Source organism: Pleurodeles waltl, chromosome 10, assembly GCF_031143425.1.
Source record: "Pleurodeles waltl isolate 20211129_DDA chromosome 10, aPleWal1.hap1.20221129, whole genome shotgun sequence".
Lineage (NCBI taxonomy): Eukaryota > Metazoa > Chordata > Amphibia > Caudata > Salamandridae > Pleurodeles > Pleurodeles waltl.
In genome coordinates, this window is record NC_090449.1 from 1,005,625,573 (window position 1) to 1,005,643,891 (window position 18,319).

The window sequence follows — 18,319 nt, forward strand, 5'->3', positions numbered from 1 at the left end:
GAAAGTAGGAACATAGGAGGCGGCAAGGAATTGTAAAGTAATCCTTCATGCATTGAGGTACTAGGGTGGCAAGAGGGGTTCAATATTACCGGGATAACAATTTTCCATTCCTGGACCTTGCTTATACATATCCGTGCATTATGGGGGTTGAAGTCTTGGTTCATTTTAATTAAGCTGTTGGGGCCAACGCACCTGTCAACAATGATAAGTAAATGGAAGCCCAGGAATGGAAAAGTCGAGTCCCAGTGATATGGAGCCACGTGGCCACCCTAGCAGTACATGCACTCCCTTAAAGGTGGAAGGATAAAAAAAAAACATCTAATACCATTAGGTGAGAGTGACAAGGGGAAAATATATTACATTTAAAATGGCGAGGCATTTTCTTGATGGTGCTTTTTTGATACTTTCATCGAAAGATGTAGATCTTGTTAGGGTCATTTTGTGTGAAGCCACCCAGGGAAGAAACAGTAGGGCTATTATTCAATCAATCACTTGTTAAGCGCGCTACTCACGCGTTAGGGTCTCAAGGTGCCGGGAGGGGGGGTAGGGTTGCCACTTCTCGAATAGCCAGGTCTTAAGTAGTTTCCTGAAGGTCAGGAGGTCCTGGGTCAGACGTAGGTCGACAGGGAGGGAGTTCCAGGTTTTGGCGGCGAGGTGAGAGAAGGATCTGCCACCGACTGTGGTACGATGGATGCGGGGGATGGTGGCGAGGGCGAGGTTTGCAGAGCGGAGCTGGCGGGTGGGTGCGTGGAAGCTGAGACGCTCGTTGAGGTAGGCAGGGCCTGCGTTGTGGAGAGCTTTGGGGGCGTGGATGAGGAGTTTGAAGGTGATCCTTTTGTTGACGGGGAGCCAGTGTAGGTCTCTGAGGTGAGCTTAGTTGTGTTTGTGGCGTGGGATGTTGAGGATGAGGCATGCAGTGGCATTCTGAATACGTTGAAGTTTCCTCTGGAGCTCGGCTGTTGTTCCCTTGTAGAGTGCGTTGCCGTAGTCCAGTCTGCTACTGATGAGGGAGTGGGTGACCGTTCTTCTGATTTCGATGGGGATCCAACTGAATGTCTTGCGAAGCATGCAGAGGGTGTTGAAGCAGGAGGATGAGACAGCGTTGACTTGCTGGGTCATGGTGAGCGATTAACATTAGGAGTACAATTAGGGTTTGGCTTGTAGCTTTACCTCTATAGACCCACTGATTTTGAGGATGATATTTCATTACAATCTCTACAAAGATGGAGTAATTCCCAGAGTAAAGAGGAGCAAGGTTCCTCCCTCTAAAGCCAAACACACATTTAGAAGCTCAGGAATGTGTTGACCTTCTCTGCCATTTAGACATAATTGGTTTGATGTTTGCTCTACCAGTAGCTGGGATTGTTTGATTCAGAGGGAAAGACTTGGGGGAAGATTCTGTTTTGAATGAGTAATGTACCAGCTGAGGAGAGGACATCGCAGGAACAGAGAATATGGAATTTAGTGAAACTGGAGTAGACCAACTCCATTTTGAATGATCTGCTCATAGAGTACTCTGAGGAAGCCTGACGTTTCTTTAATGCTTCCACTTCCAGGGCGTTCCAAAAGATGGACTTTTATTATTGGTGAACCTTATAAATGAAGATGTAATTCTCGATTCTGTTTCTGAAGACGTGGCGTATGAATCCCATGGATACAGATAGGCAATCTTTGTGTCTCAACAAAAGAGGCAACACAGGGGAGGGTTAGAAGGCGAATTCCTATTTGGGTCTTACTGCTTTTATATCTCAGAGTTAAGGTTATGATTTACTTAATTCCCATAATAAATAGGCACTTGAAACCGATCAATCCCATAGAGACACTTTGCTCATTATAAATTCTTGGAATAATAACTTTGGGAAAACTAGCTCTCTAGTACACACTGGAGATGGAGGGACAGGTAAGGGGGCAGATGACGCGTAGAGAGAAGGGGCACGTGCCTCTAGAATCATCCTTCTTTGAGTGTCTGTTCTGTGTGCACCTCCTTTGAGAATGTCCTGTAGTCATGAGTGAATCCAGAGTTCTCTCTTCTCCTCATTCAGAAGGTGACACACCGCTCCCTCAATCAGCAGCGCACATGGATAGTAGAAGTGTATTCACATAGCTCCTCAGAAAAAAGTGTAGTGTGTAATATACCAGATGAGTGTTAGTGTAGCATGTGGATGTCAAGTGTTTTTATGGCTCTTGGGTAGCAAAAGTGCATATATATGGCTCCTAGTAAGCAGGAGGGCAAGGGACAAAGGTGTTTAAAATGTGTGTTTGGGGCACGTGTATGCCAAGTGTGAGTTTTCATATTATATGAGGGTGGTACAGGTGTGTGAGTGACACATGAGACCTAGGATTCTCTGTAGGGCTCAAGGGCCAAAGGAGGGCCTGCATACAGCACATGTAGGTTGTACTCAAGAAATGAGAACTTAATACAGTTGTCTGCGTGCCCCCTCTTTACCATCCCTTCTGATTCTTGTGTGGGTGTCTCTTCCGTTCCTCTGATGCCCGTTTGGGTTTCCATTCTCCATTGCTCTATCCTGAGATCTCTGTGTGGATGACTTCACTTTCCCTCCTCTCTCCTGTGACTGTGTGGATAGCTGCATTGGCTTAAAAACCACCAGTTGAGTATTTGCAGCACCTGTTGCAGTGTACCTGTTCCATGCCAATCTACCATGTTATTGTACTGTATTGTAGGTTTATATAATGCTAATAATCTTGAATAGGCATTGAAGAGCGTTTACTTCTAATATATTGAGTGTGCTCCTTCTGCTTAAACATGTGGCATGACTTGAGAAGAGTTGATGAAAGTGTCCCTAACATATGCAAAATCATCTTTTTTACTACTCTTCACCTTCTCCCATTCCATACTGAGAATACATTCTTCATTGTTAGTCTGAACAGGTGTGGCCAGTTGTTACGCCCTCTCATTATCATGGAAATAAAATCAAAGCTTAGTACCAGCTGCAGTAGAGGGGGAAGCCATCAACCCTTCTCTCTAATGCTCTGAGGGACAGAAAGTGCTCCACCTCAAGGAATAATTCTTATTTTTTTAGCTCAAAAGACCACACTGGAAAAATGAGAACCTTCCAAAACTGAAAAAGGCTGTGAGAAAGTTTCGCTGTCCTTGAGTGACTGCTGGGTAGGCAACCCTATTGAAATCATTGAGAACTGGTCCATGTTTTCATAGCTTGCTGAAGTCACCTATCCTGATTCTAACATAGCATATAGTACTGCGTCAAATGTTCTTACTACCAAACATAACATTCTGGACAGGTAATTCAAAAAGCAAAGCTACTCTAAAAGGCATGTATCAATTGCTGGACATCTTGCAGGTAGAATGTACACATCTTTTCAGCTTAGTTACTTTTCAAACTCTAACAGATATTGGCACATCACTTCTTTAACTTATCTATAGATATGTATGTAATTTCCAAAGAATGTCTCAAAATCTAAGTTTTAAATATCCACAAGCAGCGTTAGAACAAGTGTAGACTAAGTATATTGACATTGTTCTGTTGGTCATCATGAGATGCCATCAATAAGGTATTATACCTGGGGTAGATTTATGGCTTACTTCTACTTACTTCTAACACTTTCTTGACCCTTGTGCAGTAAGATCCCAATTTAGATCCTTTTTTTTTTTCTAAAGTTTTCGTTAATGTGTGCAGTAAATTCCACAGTTTTAATAATATTTTTTTCAAAGTTTCTTGCGGGAGAGAATGCTCCCACACCCACATTTGTATGTCCAAGCTTGTTCGCTGCACTCGCACTTTATACTCGGGTATAACATTTCCTCCCCACCACTTTTAAAATCCACTAGCCACCACTGTTGTCAGCAATCATTCTGAGGTTCCTCCATGGGTGTTTGGGTTGGATTGTCATCTATCATTCTCAGGTTATTTCATCGGTGGTTGGGTTGGGTGTGGGTCCAAGATAAGTAGGCCACAAGGGGGAGTCCCATAACAAGGTGTCTTTACTGAAGAAGACAACATTTGTCTTGTCTTTTTTGAGTTTGATGCTGCTGGTTTGCATCCACCTGGTGACCTAAGACATGCAGATGGAGAAGTTAGTTTGGTTGCTTTGTCGGAGAGGGGAAGAATGAGCTAGGTGTCGTTGGCTTTGAACTTAACATTGATTCCATGGGTGCAACATATGCTGGTGAGTCGGGCCATGTAGGTGTTGAACATCATGGGACTGAGCGGAGATCCTTGTAGATCGCTGCAGAAGACTTTGGTCGCAGGCGAGGGAAAAGGAGTCAAGCTGGCCCCACTGGTTGTGGCCTTTCAGGGGACAGAAGATCTAGCGGAGCACTGGCCGCGAATGTCGAAAGAACAGATGATGGATGGAATGCTGAACAAATCAAACATTTACCCCCAGTTACAGATCTGGGCAAAAATCAATAATTGTTTGGCTCGCCATGCCATTCCATTTTGGACCCAGCCATGTGCAAACCAGTCTTGACCCTGCTCCCCATGGGAATATTCTAGCCCAAACTGCCAAGCCAGATCCTCCCTGGAGTGGAAACAAGCATCCTGGGACCAGTTTCAAGGTATCACCCTGTTGTGTAGCTATTTTAGCCATGATTTAGGCATATTGTTTTAGCTAACTAGGCCTGCAGCTGTGTACTTTCACCCATCTACGTTTTATTCAGCATTGCTTTATTTTTCTAGCTATGGCTTAGTTTGCGATGCTGTTTTATTTCTCTTTATCTTGTTGCGCTTTTGCCTAGGAAAGCATTGCCTTCTTAGTAGGACCTATAGTTCACTTTGTGCTTTTCCAAGGCTACAGTCAGATAGGGTTGCCAACAAACGTGGTATGCTGTGTCTCCTGCATTCACAGAAAATAACACACTCATACGTGGGGACCATTTCTTAGAATGTCAGCTGGTTTATTATAAAACACCCTTTAGTCCCAGACACGTTAGAGGGAGATTCCAGCCAGATGACCACAACTGGATGCTGATTGCTACAAGCTTCACTACTGCTACCTGCTTAGACGACCGAGCCCTGATCCAGATGGGGACGGTGTCTTTTTAGATCTCAGGCCTCTTTTCAGGTATGAGGGATGATGTTCTCCCAGGGTAAACCCAAAGTGCAGATTAAGCTTAGTATACTGTGCTCATACTTAGTGTAGGTGAAGGGCTATAGAGCCACTCCCCTGTTTAGACAGCTTGGTAGGACTGTTCTCGTGTTTTACATTTTTGGTCACATGCCTGCTCCCATATCTTTCGTTATCCTCGTTATTGCTATGCACCTGCTTTTATCTAAGATGCAGATATTTTAATAAATGCTTATTTAAATACATTTTGCCTCTGTTGTCTTTGCCAGAGTGGGATCTTAGTAACTGAGAGAAAGGGATGCCATCTGATGTACCACGATTCCCTGGGGAGTCTATCTTGTCATGAGCGTCGTTATCACACTCATCTTGATCAGAGATGGGGCGCTGCTAGTTAGCCGAAAACCCCGGATTAGGCCGACAGGTGTCACCAGGTGCGGAATTGTACTCCGTACCCACAACCCAGGCGATCCTACCGCCCAAATCCAGTAGCCTGATCACCCTAATGAGAACCTACGCAACATGGCACCACCAATGTTTGGTCAGGCACGAAAAATAAGACCCTCTTAAGTAACTTTGTCTCACTAAAGGCTAAAGACACCTCAATACTATATATGGAGACGTCTGCGGTATTGAGGATTTCCTCCTTAGCTAGGTAGGTGTGAACCTATCCCGATCTGTAGGTTGTTCAAGCTTGAACCATAAAAGGATTGATCCCCAATCGGTATACTCATCGCTGAACACAATAAACCAGTAATATGGCGAACCCTCAACGGGTAGCAATAGCAGTTAAAATGAGAGGCCCCCTTACTGCACATTTATTGGCAAATGGCTTAACAGCCTAGTGAGGTCCAGTTACATTTTGTTGTTGAAGCTCACGCAACCTATAGAACAGAAACATTTTATTCTTGGGTCACCATTCCAGCAGTGGATGGGAACACAAATACATTTCATAATTGTACATCGGCAAATCCTCCTCTACAATACAGAGCTTATGCATCCTTAGAGATACCTTTATCTTATCAAGACCATAACAATTGGCTTGATGGTGCCCTGCCCCACACAATTTTACCAGTTAGGTTAGGTCCGTTGAGTAATGCTGGCCCGACATGGCCTTTATGGGCCACATATACACCACATCCTGACGCAGCAGCAATGGCTGTAGACGAGGTCCGCCACTTAGAAGTCACAACAACATATAGATTGTTAGTAAAATTTGTCATGCAAATGTTAAATACGAACACAGCACGAGCTGCTCCAGCTCAGGCACATGCAGCAGCGCAAGGTATTAATCCTGTCAGTGTACATTCGATCATGGGTAAAGTGCCTGCCAAACAGGAGGAGATTCTGTTTTGGTTAGCTCAAAAAATAAATGCACTGGAAGCAGTCTTTCGACATACAGGACCTCAGGATAAAAATAGAATTTTGACAATGTGCTTGCCTTTCGGCATGCGCATTCCCACAGTTGAAAACTGCCATACATGGGGCACGATATTTGCCGTGCTCTACACAACCACACACGGTACACCAGCATTTGCCAATCTTCTGGAGGTGTTGAAACAAATTCAGGATGAATACGGGACAGCCCCTGCCCTAGATTTGGGGCTGCAATTAATAGGTAATTTTGCCACTGTATCGTCAATCATATTAAGTAACATTAAAGGGGAAGCAGTTGCACTGATGGTGCGCATGCAGCTCCGTGACGTTCCGGCACAGGATCAAGAACGTGAGCTGCCAAAAATTATCGCTGAAACCTACTCCAGTATAGGTCGGGATAGTTTGGGAGCCAGACCAGCTAAGCCACAAGTACAAGGTAGATCCAATAAGGATCGTGCCAAACAAACACCGGAGGGTTCTAAAAAACACTGGGATTAAAAAATAACACCTAGAAAAGAAAGGGGAGAATCTCCACGTTTGGAGACCCCACAACATAGGTTTAACCTTAGAAATAGGGATAATATAAAAACGCCTGACAGATATCAGTATACTGATACATGCCAATTTTATTCCTTTCAAGACTCACCAGAAAAACGAAGTGAGAGAGGGAGGGGCGGTCAGATCAGCGGACCAAGTAACCAAGTACGTGAAACTGAAAAAGGACTCACAACACTCGTCCGAAGTTTCTGTTAAAAAAAAGAGAAACTTACACAACAGAAACCACAGTTTAAAAAGAAAACAAGCAGCAGCAGTTGCAATTCAACATGCCACTCAAGAAGAGGGCTTTACTAAAGAACAAGAAGTGGGAGTTAGCACTGCTAGACAGTGCAGCAGAAGTCACAATAGTTCGCCGGGATCTTCTAGAGCATTTGGAGGTGAAACCAACTGATGACTATCTAAAAGTAGAGACTGCGGGCATGAGTGTCTCAACCCCAGACAGGGTGTATAAAGTAACTATTCAGTTACAGGGGGACATCGAAAGCATAATAGATGCCATCTTTTTGGATCGTGTAGTCTCTATTTACGATATATTGCTGGCTGAAAAAGATTGGCCACCGGTATTTGTCTGAGATCTCCCATATGGAGAGAGCGTTATTGAAAAATCCTTCTCGCCCCTTGTTCCGAAAGAGTTTGTTGAAAAATACGCCATTGATTGGGCAGTGGTGCAAGCACCTGCACTATATCGCAATCATGACATAACCATGCCCATACTGTTAATCACCACCCCAATTTTTTTTTTTAATTCCCTGGCGTCTAGTAGGTTTTCTGCCCCCGGGGAGTGAACCGGGGGTAATGGCCCCAACTGCCCACCGGTGGACAGAACAACTTTGTCCCCATTTATTTGGGATGAGGATATGGCCATAACCCCACCCTCCCTTCTTCTTTTCTTTTTTTTTTCTTTTTTTTTTTTAATTCTTCCCTGGTCTCTGCTGGGCTTTCTGCCCCCCTTGGGGGCAGATGAGACTTCCAAAAATAGGCCGATCTGCTCCTAAGGGGGCAGAAATGGGCAACAGTAATGTGCCCCCATGAGGAGCGACCCTTGCAGATTGGCCTATTTTTTTGGAAGGCTCATCTGCCCCTAGGGGGACAGAAATGGCCTAAAATAAATTTACCCTCCTAGGGGAGGGACTGTTGCCTACGGGGTCGCTCCACTTGCGTGAAATTGTCACAAAAAAATCCCTGGTGTTTAGTGATCTCTTTCCCTCCCCTTGGGAAAAAATAAATAGGCCGATCTGCCCTCAAGGGGGGCAAAAATGGTCTAAAATAAATTTGGCCCGTGGTGCAACAACTCTTGCCTTCCCCCAGGGGAGTGAACCTTGTCTCAGGGGTCGCTCCCCTTGTGTGAAATTGACAAAAAAAATCCCTGGTGACTGGTGGTTTCTGTCCCCCTTGGGGGCAGACTGGCCCAATAAAAATAGGCCGACCTGCCCCAAACGGGGTAGAAATGGCCTAAAGACAATGTGCCCCCAGGGCAGCGACCCTTGCCTTATGGGTCGCTCCCCATGTCTGAAAAACAAACAATAAAAAGAATCCCTGGTGCCTAGAGGTTTCTGCCCCCCTGGTGGCAGATCGGCCTAATTACAATAGACCTATCTGCCCCCGTGGGGGAGAAAAGGCCTTAAAAAATGCCTCCAGGGGAGTGTCCTTTGCCCAAAGGGTCACTCCCCTTTATTGTTTACATTAAAAAGAAAAAAACCTCCCTGGTGTCTAGTGGGCATTTCTGCTGCCCCATTTCTTCACGATCAGGCAGCAGAAATGCTGAGAGACACATCAAAGGAAAGGGAAGGCCTTTCCTTTCCTTTGATGCCTCTCCTGCACCCACAACGTGATCGAAAGAGAAATGCTTTTGCATTTCTCTTCCAAATCACGCTGGAAGCCCAGCTTCCAGCGCGGTGGGGGCGACCTCTGATGAGATCATCATCATCATCATCATCAGACGTCAATTGGGGTGATTGGGGGGTGAGCGGGGTGGAAGGGGAAGCGATTTTCCCCCTCCATCCCTGCCAATGGGAGCGGGGTGCGAGGCCATTCGGGCAGTTCCCCCCTGAGGGTCGGTACCAGGATGAGGTGGTCTCGTCCTCGGTACACGGCGACTGTGGCCAAGGGTGAGACTACCTCGTCCTGGGCACCCTGGGGGTTAAACTATGCATCACACACAGGTGGGAAAGTTTTAGATTGAGTGATGTGGTTTTATCCTTGTCTTCGACTTGGTATGAATTGACAGAGAAGATTGGTAGTCCAAGAAAACACACATGGAAAGGGGTTGCTGGAAGAAGGTAAGGAACATGTATTTATAATTTTAAGCTTCTAAAAACTATAAAAGGACCAGTGGTGGATTTTCAAGATGTGTGGCCAAGTATCTCACACCAAATTCAAGTTGTCCTCCTACCTGGGCTCTGATTTTTACTAACTTCACCAGGAAACCATAATCTGCTGGTATATGTATAACATAGTGGCGGTCCCCAGTAGGTAGTTATAGTTAGGGCCCTGTTTCCATAGAAAAGCGTTTTTTGTCTTGCCTATATCTTTGGCGCCATTCAAATTTGTATATCTCTGGCCGCAAGTTTTTGCAAACAAATATGAGCGTGTGCATGGAAAATGCACAGCCCTGATTGTCTGCCAGCACTTCAAAACAGGAAATGTTGGCAGCCATCTTGGGACTCAGCTTGAGCTAAGTCCCAGAAAAAAAGTTAAAGAAAAGGTGCCAGGGCAGAGACACCCCCCCCCCTCCCCGAGCAAAATAGCATTTAAAAAAAATGGTTTTTTTTTACGTGGATACGTGATATTTGTGAATTTGCAGCAAAAAATTTTTTTTAAAGTGCGGACTTCTGCGCCTGTTTTTTGATAGGCCTCCTGGTACCCCCACCCCTGCCTCCCTCCATTTTTCTGATCTCATTTTTGCTGGTTTTAGGACTCACCGCACTTTACCACTGCTGACTAGTGCTAAAGTGCTTGTGCTTTCTCCTCTAAACATGGTCACATAGGCTCATACCCAATTGGCACATTTAATTTACTTATAAGTCCCTAGTAAAGTGCACTATATGTGTCCAGGGCATGTCAAATTAAATGCTACTAGTGGACCTTAAGCACTGATTATGCCACCCACATAAGTAGTACCTTAACCATGTCTCAGGTCTGCCATTGCAAGGCCTGTGTGTGCAGTTTTACTGACACTTTGACTGGGAATTAAAGCTACTTGTCAAGCCTTAAACTCCTATTTTAGTACATATGTCACCCCGAAAGTAGGCCCTAGGTATCCCACAGGGCAGGGTACTATGCAAGTAAAAGACAAGACATGTACTTGTAAGCCTTACATGTCCTGGTAGTGAAAAACACACAGTCGCTTTTCACTACTGTGAAGCCTGTTCCTTTAATAGGCCAGCAGTGGGATTTCCCTTATATACCTTTAAGTGGTAATTTCTGTTCAGAGAGAAGTGGTATTGCCATGGTTGGTATGGTTAGAATGGTAGTGAGAAATCCTGCTTACTGGTGAAATTGGATACAACATTACTATTTTAGAAATGCTACTTTTAGAAAGTAGACATTTCTCTGCACTTTCTGCTCTCTGTGCCTTACAGCCTGTTTCCAATCCATGTCTGGTCTATGGTGGTTGACAGCTCCCCTTGTGCTTTCCACCCAGACAGCCATAAACACAGGACACTCAGCTGCATCTGCATACTGATGAGTCTTCCTGGGCAGGAAAGGTGGAGGGGCTTTCCATTACACTTCAAAGTGTAGTGGCCTAACTTCACACAAAGCACTGATAATCCCCCACAGATCTCCTGGCAGACAGGACTGAGTTTAAAGGGGAACTGGTGCACTTCAATACCACTCTTTGAAGTTTTCCTCCACTTCAAAGACACTTTGGGGCATATATATATTGGGTCTATGATCCCCTAAAATCAGAGACTTCTGGACCAACAACTGGACTCTGTCAGAGGGATTGCAGTGCTGCCCAAAGGACCAATCTGGACTGCTTTTCTGGAAGGACTGCTTTCCTGCTTGTTGCCTTGCTGCTCCATGACTCTGCTGGAAGGACTTTACCTTCCCCCCTCCCCACAAGTAATCTCCACCAAGGGCTTGGACTGAGCTTGCCTCCTGTTAAAGAAGTCTCAGGGCCATCAAAGATTTCTCCAGAGAGAAAATCCACAGCATTGGAAAATCGATGCAACGCCTGCAAAAATTGACGCAGTGCCTGTCTTGCAGGTGAAAACGTGTTGCATCGCCTATTTGATCAATGCAGTGCCTGTTTCATCCTCCCAGCGCGTTTTAGATTTTCCACACATCGTCTCCAGGTGTCAGAATATTCCCCCCACCGCAGTAAGGAGCCAATGTTGCGCACCCAGAAATGAACGCATCACATTGCCTGCAAGGAAAGAATTGACGCATCACCTCTGTCGTGCCGGGAAAATCAACACATTGCTTTATTTTCCGACCTATCACCTTCTCTGCAGCGCACTGAGTCATTATTTTTGACGCATCACAGGTACTTTGTGCTAAAAAGATACAACCATTGATTCCTGTGGATTAAAACTTAACTAATCCTCTAAAAAGTGATATCTTGACTTGTGCATATTGGATTCTTGTTGTTTTCGTCTTATTTTATTGAAATAAATATTATCTATTTTGCTAAACTGCTGTGGAGTACTTATTGTGGTGTTTTCACTGTGTTACTGTAGGAGTTATTGCACAAATACTTTACACATTGCCTTCTACGTTCAGCCTGCCTACTCTGTGCCAAGCTACCAGAAGGTGAGCTCAGGATAATTTAGGTTGTGTTGTGACTTACCCTGACTAAGATTATGGTCCCCAGTTGGACAGGGTGCATACTTCTCCCAACTAGACACCCCATTTCTAACATGTCTTTGTGTTTCATAGCTTCTTCAGATATCACTAGAAAATATTATATAAAAACATCATGCATACTGGCTAAAAGACATGAACATCTCCTCACATTTCTGAAATTGTTGATTTAAAATACTCCCCATTATACAAAACAGAATTGAATTGATTGGGACCCTATATCTTCTTCATTTACTTCACTCTCCTTCATAGGAAACTCTGTAAATTTGGAAGCTCATCTTCCAGCAATATGGCATCTATGTTTGCCTCACTTTTATCATCAATACAAAAGGCTTGCTCTTCATTCAGACTCTAAAGGTTAGAGTAGACCACTGTGAAGACAAATTTCAATTTGCCGCTGTGGAAGGATTATGCTATATTAAAATATCAGATGTGTTTTTCTGAGACTGATGAGCACCATACAAGAACTGTACCTTCTGTTCAGCTTTCTGGGCTATATAATTTTCACGAAGATGGCACATCGAATCCCAGGACGGAATTAACATTTTTGACATCTCAAAATCACATTAAGATTTACCACAATCCATGCAATCATCTTAAACCAACCAAAAATACCACGAATTGTAATTTAATTGTAACTAGAAAGTTAACACCTTATGTATGTGGTCCTTCTTTGTTATGAGGATCTAAAATCTTAACTCCAATGCATTTCAAGATAGTTTTCAAGTTGCATTAGGAAGAAGAAGTGACAGGCCTTAGCACAAAAACTAGTGCAGACGTTGTTCTGCTTGTAACCTTCTGTATACATAAATATCCCCAATCACAGTCACCCTACCCCTAAATAAAATCAGAGCAGGTATGAGGACCAATCTAAATCATGCAATACACATCCAGCATTGTAGTACACTGCCTTGTGTGGCATCCACTGGAATTTTCTATAAGATATAAGAAAAACATGTATAATAAACACATCCATACACCCTTTCTCAAAATGGGGTAGAGGAGTGTAGATACCAGCCAATGTGATTGTGCCATTTGTACATTTCAGCGTTTGTGGTAAATCACATGAGGGTTTATGTGCTAGTATGTTTTCCAATGGAGTACATTTTAAATACATTTTTGAAGTTACTGTAGAGGTCTGTGGCAGGAGCCCAGGTTGGACAGCTGAGTTCAACCAGCAGAGTCTATTGGTTGTGTCTACTAGATAGTGCAGCTTTTGTCTGATTTGGGAGAGCAGAGCCTCTGCTTGTTCATCCAGGAACTCGGGTCCTGGGCCCTGCATGCACATTGTATGGAAAAATGAGGCTGCATGTTACTAGCTTAGGGCTAGTCACGATGTCTCAGTCTAGCCTCACTGATTCCTGAGCACATTCTGTTGATCATTTGGATGGTAAAAATATGACCCGCAATCTGCTTTTATCAGCATTCCAAGATTAAAGTATGCTAAACCCCACCAGCCGGGAAAGATACAACTACCCCCTGTCACACTAAAGCTGTGGTTAGCATTGCTGAATTCTAAGTGATTGGTTCCATCTTGCTAACACTTCCCATTATGAAGGCATGACCACAATATGCCTTTCTAGACATTCAAAGACAAAAGTATGCTGAGCCCTGCCAGCCTGAATAAAATCAGATAACACCCTACCACATTAAGGCTGGTTCCAGTGTCTTAGCCTGGCCTTGATCCCTGGCCACTTGGTCTTATCCTGCTGGTCTTTCCCACAATCTGCGTTTATCACCATTTGAAGGTAAAAGTACGCTGAGCCTACAAGGCAGAAAATCAAAACTACTCCTCTCACATTAAGGGTGGGCACATTGTCTCAGGCTATCCTAGGCAATTTTTCTCATCTTGCTAACTCTCACCCTTGCGAAATATGACCTGCAATCCTCCTGTACTGGTATTAAAAGATGAAAGTATGCCAAGCCCTGTCAGCCCGAAAAATCCTTGTACACCCCACCCCCTGGTCGCTGTACCTCGGGATGGATGATTTCAAGGCACTTTATCCCGTTCTGCTGACCAACCACTTTGCAGAGATGTTGGTTCATGCATGAATAGCTTAACCAGACCAGGTTTCCTCTTTGGAATTCTGGGATTTGAAGTCTATGTGGTACTAATATAAAGTTAGAACTACAAATTCTAGAATGCATGTATAAAGGCATGGATGGTCTTGGGAAGCTAGAGAGCTCTGCAATTGGTGCCTTATGAGATAGCCTGTGTGGCCTTTGCTTAGAATGGAGTAGGGCTCAAATAGCTGTGCATTCTTAACTGATAGGACTTGTCATGCTTACATTGATAATCTTACAACTATAGCAATAGACACAAAACTGGAAGCTCTGGATTACAATGTGTTGTTGGGCTAGGGGTGCACGCAGTACCACAAAAGACATGGGACTCTTTGGCAGCTATGAAAAGGCTTGTGCAAACAGTTCATTACACTTTCTTTTAATAATACATGTTTTTGCTGAAAATTAGTTAATTTTGCTTTCTGAGATAAACACACACAGCAACTGACAGCAATACTTTCCGGAATTAAGATTATTTTCAGTGAAAGGTTTTGGCAGGATATGCTCTGACCTCGCCCCAGTAAATAGAGAACCTTTCATAGGCTGCAACTGCAATGAACTGAGAAGATAACAACAAGCCTTGGTAAATCCCTTTTCTTTGCCAATGCATTTTGTGATTACACGCATGCACTTCCATGAGGAGCCATGCACAAGCCTGTCTGGAAATCAAGAAATAGTTTTTTATTGAACAAAAAAAGATTCTAAGATGGCCATCGATGTGCTTGCATATATGGTGATGCGTGTACGCGTCATGGTGCAGGCACATACTCATATTTTCTGCTCTATCATGGTGTAGAGTCATACTACAACCGTAAGTTATAAAAAGAATAAGTATATGTGAAGCACAAAAATGCGTAAGAGCGGCCTTGCAGCACTTTATAGCTGCCCAGCACAAAAACATAAGTATGTTCAACACAGGAAGCAGGTGCTTTGGACAGCATGAGAGGAGTGTGTGTTGTGGGTGACGACTAGGGAAACCGAGGGAGAGAGCAAGGACCTGCTTGCAGTTTTTTTAAGGTGACCACCTCCTTATAGGTCATTATGGACACTGTTTCCAGTCCTGGATATTCGTGAGATTCTCCTAATGCATTCTGGGTGTTTTAGTCTTGCTTTGCTTCCATCAAACTAAATAGAGTAACACACCAGAAAACGGTGGTTTGTATGTGACCATTTCAGGACTGAAGACAGTGTCCCTTATGGAATGGAGTAAGGTGTCCACCATACTCCAACAGAGCGCTGAACGTTAAAGAAAAATAGACCCCTCAAGTAAATCAGTGGAAGGATACAACTGGCGGGATAAACAGAAGAATAAGGAGGAAAGACATTGAAACAAGAATACACAACTGAGGGAAACAACAAAGCCATCCAATAGTAAACAAGAGGGTGACCCAGCACCCGCTCTTTAGTAAATTGAAAACAGTAGGTCTTCCTGCAGACAGTAAAAGCTGTGTACAGCCAAGATCAAAAACTGCAGGTGAATTTGATTCTGGCTGAGCTAGTTCACCCATGCTTAGTCTAATGCACACTCCTTGCATGTAAATGTACATTACATGGTTACTTGCAATGAAACATGCCAGACCACACTCATTACAGCTTTCCATTTACTGTTATTTAAGTGCACCAAACAGTTTGTAGTTAACTAAACAGTTGGCCAAGAGCCTCTGCAGCTTACAAACCACAATTACAAAACAATTTAACTGCTATGGAAATGAAAACCCTACCTCTGAATAAGTTGTAGAGAGCAGAGGAGCAAGTGGATGTTTTTCAAGATAGTTGTTTTTTGGGACAGCGGGCAACACTTTTGGGAACCATAATTCTGATGACCATAAGTCATCCCATGCTTCTGTTTAACTAGGGATGGTGGTTAGCAACATGGATTGGATTACTTCCACTGTGTCATCATCATGTCCATGGCAACCATTACATCACAAGGCACACATTCTAACAGTGTCTCTCTGGTGAACTACAGCAGTGAAGAGGATAGAAGAAAACAGACCACCAGCCTTGCACATCCGACTGATACGCACTGGGTGATTTTAGATGGATTTGCCAAAAGACGCTTATGTCTTGTGTGTTCTAACTGGATTTTTTCCGAACCTGAATTATATGCAATATTTACTCTGATTCAATAAACAGTTTTATATCTGCTGTTAGAAACATAAGAACTTCATGCAGAATTGTATTTTTACACTAAAATACATTCCCAAACCTAACAGTTTAAAAAAAATGTCTCAAGATTTTAAGTATCTACAATCATGCCTTGAAATTGCAAATTTAAATAGAAATAAAATCGTTCAGACAAATAGTCACAAATAACAGACTCAGTCCTGCAGCCTATTATAAATTAATGTAAAATACCAGAGTGGTCCTTACTGTACTGCACCTGCATGGAAATGTTGGCAGCGACAATCAAACATTCTTGTCTGTCTGAAAGCATTTACAGCATGAAACAAGCCATTGATTATTAAAATCACTGTTTTCGTTCTCGGACCTAAACATCAATGATCAGTCAGTGCTCTTAGAATTAAAGGCAGACGCTTGGATATAAGCCTGACCAAACATCTCATACACGGATATGAAAATGTCTATAGGAACACTAGTCTTCGTGCTTTTTAGAGTAATATCAGTGAAAGTCTGCCAGAAGCACTGGTGCTGCCTAAAGTCATAGGGATAGTGACATATCCAAGCTTTGCCTTTAAGAACAAGTATAGTAATTAGCCACGCCCATTCAGCAGGGGAGTGGTAAGGGTGTGGTATGTGTCCGATGGTGCATTTTGGAGCACGCAGTTGCAAATATGTCACTAAAGCCTGGCGCGGCATTTACAGACAGCACATTTTACATTAAAATGGTCAGTAAATGGTTACACAGAATTGCAGTTTTACTGATAAAAAGTGCAGAAGTGGTAGTGTGTGGAAAATCTGTCTCAGCGTATATGTATCATTTGAGCATCACCAAGTAAAGTGTCTTGATTTGTTCTGATCCTATTGAAATCGTTGCTTCCATCACAAAATTTAAACTACTCATTTGTGCTTTCCTTTTTGCCGATATATTTTGAAATATTTGTACAGTTCATTTACAGGTATTTAAATGCTGTGTGTTAGAAATAACGAGAATCTACAGCCTTTCTTTTCATACGCCCCGTACCACAGCAAGATGTCACCCTTTATAAAATCCTCTCTCTTTTCAAGCAGAGAAAGAAAAGTAAACACCAATATTCCTTTTAAAAGCATGAGAAGCAATTTGTCAGAAAACGTAGCCTGAATTCTGGACCAGGAGCTGCTGCTGTGCTTAATTTGTAAATATAAATGTGCCGGTGCCCAAAGCTCTCTTCTGAAACACGCGGCTGCTGTAATTAAATGTGTGAACACGGAATAGTCGGCGCCCCGCACCGGAAACCACCGGCTCAAATTAAGCTCTGGGTGGCTGTAATGTGGACTATACTTCTCGATTTGACTTCTGTAAGCACCATGACGCTGCCTTTGAAGCATCAGTTGCACTATACACATTTCTCGTCATTCATTCTCTTCATTCGGAAGATCTCGAGTGTATCAAAGTGCCCCAGGTTACAGCCACCTTCTGATCTATTTATTCATCATACATTTTAGATCATCAGATCATCACAGAGAGATTTTCTTGAATTGTCTTCGTCCTCCTGCTCACCCTTCTTCTCCTATGGCCCCGTTCTATTCACTGGAGCAGGGCCACGCATGCTAAACCCTGCATCAATAAAGAACTGTATTGAAAACAGCTGATCAAAAGGTATATGTGTGTGATACAATACACATGGCGACATGGTCATATTTTTAGCTTGACTGACTGGAAAATGTAACTTGTTTTTAACGTCACTCCTCGTCAGCAGACAATAAATAGTTCAGAATGTAGATAAAGTAATATTTTCCTTAAGTAAAATCAAGCACCGTGAAGTAGTGTGCGATGCAGTGTTGGTGAGGGTGGTATACACATGAAGGACGGAAGGTAATGAGGTAGACATGTATGGGGAGTGACAGCTGAGGAAAAACAAGAGATAGTGGTTTCTGTAGCATTGCATGTGTAAATGTATACAGCCCCATGCAGTGTTTAATTTTGTAAATAAAAAAGCCATCTCCGGCCTCTTTAATCTATTTACAGCCACTCCCTGCCCCTTCTATTCACTCTTGCAGCTTTCTCCCTTTGTGACGCTTTTTCGTTTTTCTCTTTCTCCGTCTTATCCACATGTCTTTTGCTCCCAGTAAATGCTTGAGGAAGAAAAATAAGCACCGGCCCTCAAAAATAAATGCTGGTGCCCTGCACCGGAAACAACAAGCACAAATTAAGCACTGGCCCCATGACCTCTTCTCCTGGTGAAGTCAGGGACAGCAGAGGGGAAACCCTGCTCAGACTGCGTTACCTACAGCTGTACATTGGCTCTGTGGAAGGTGGAGGAAGGTAGACCCAATACAAATGGCCACTGGGTTGAGGTAGGCCACATCA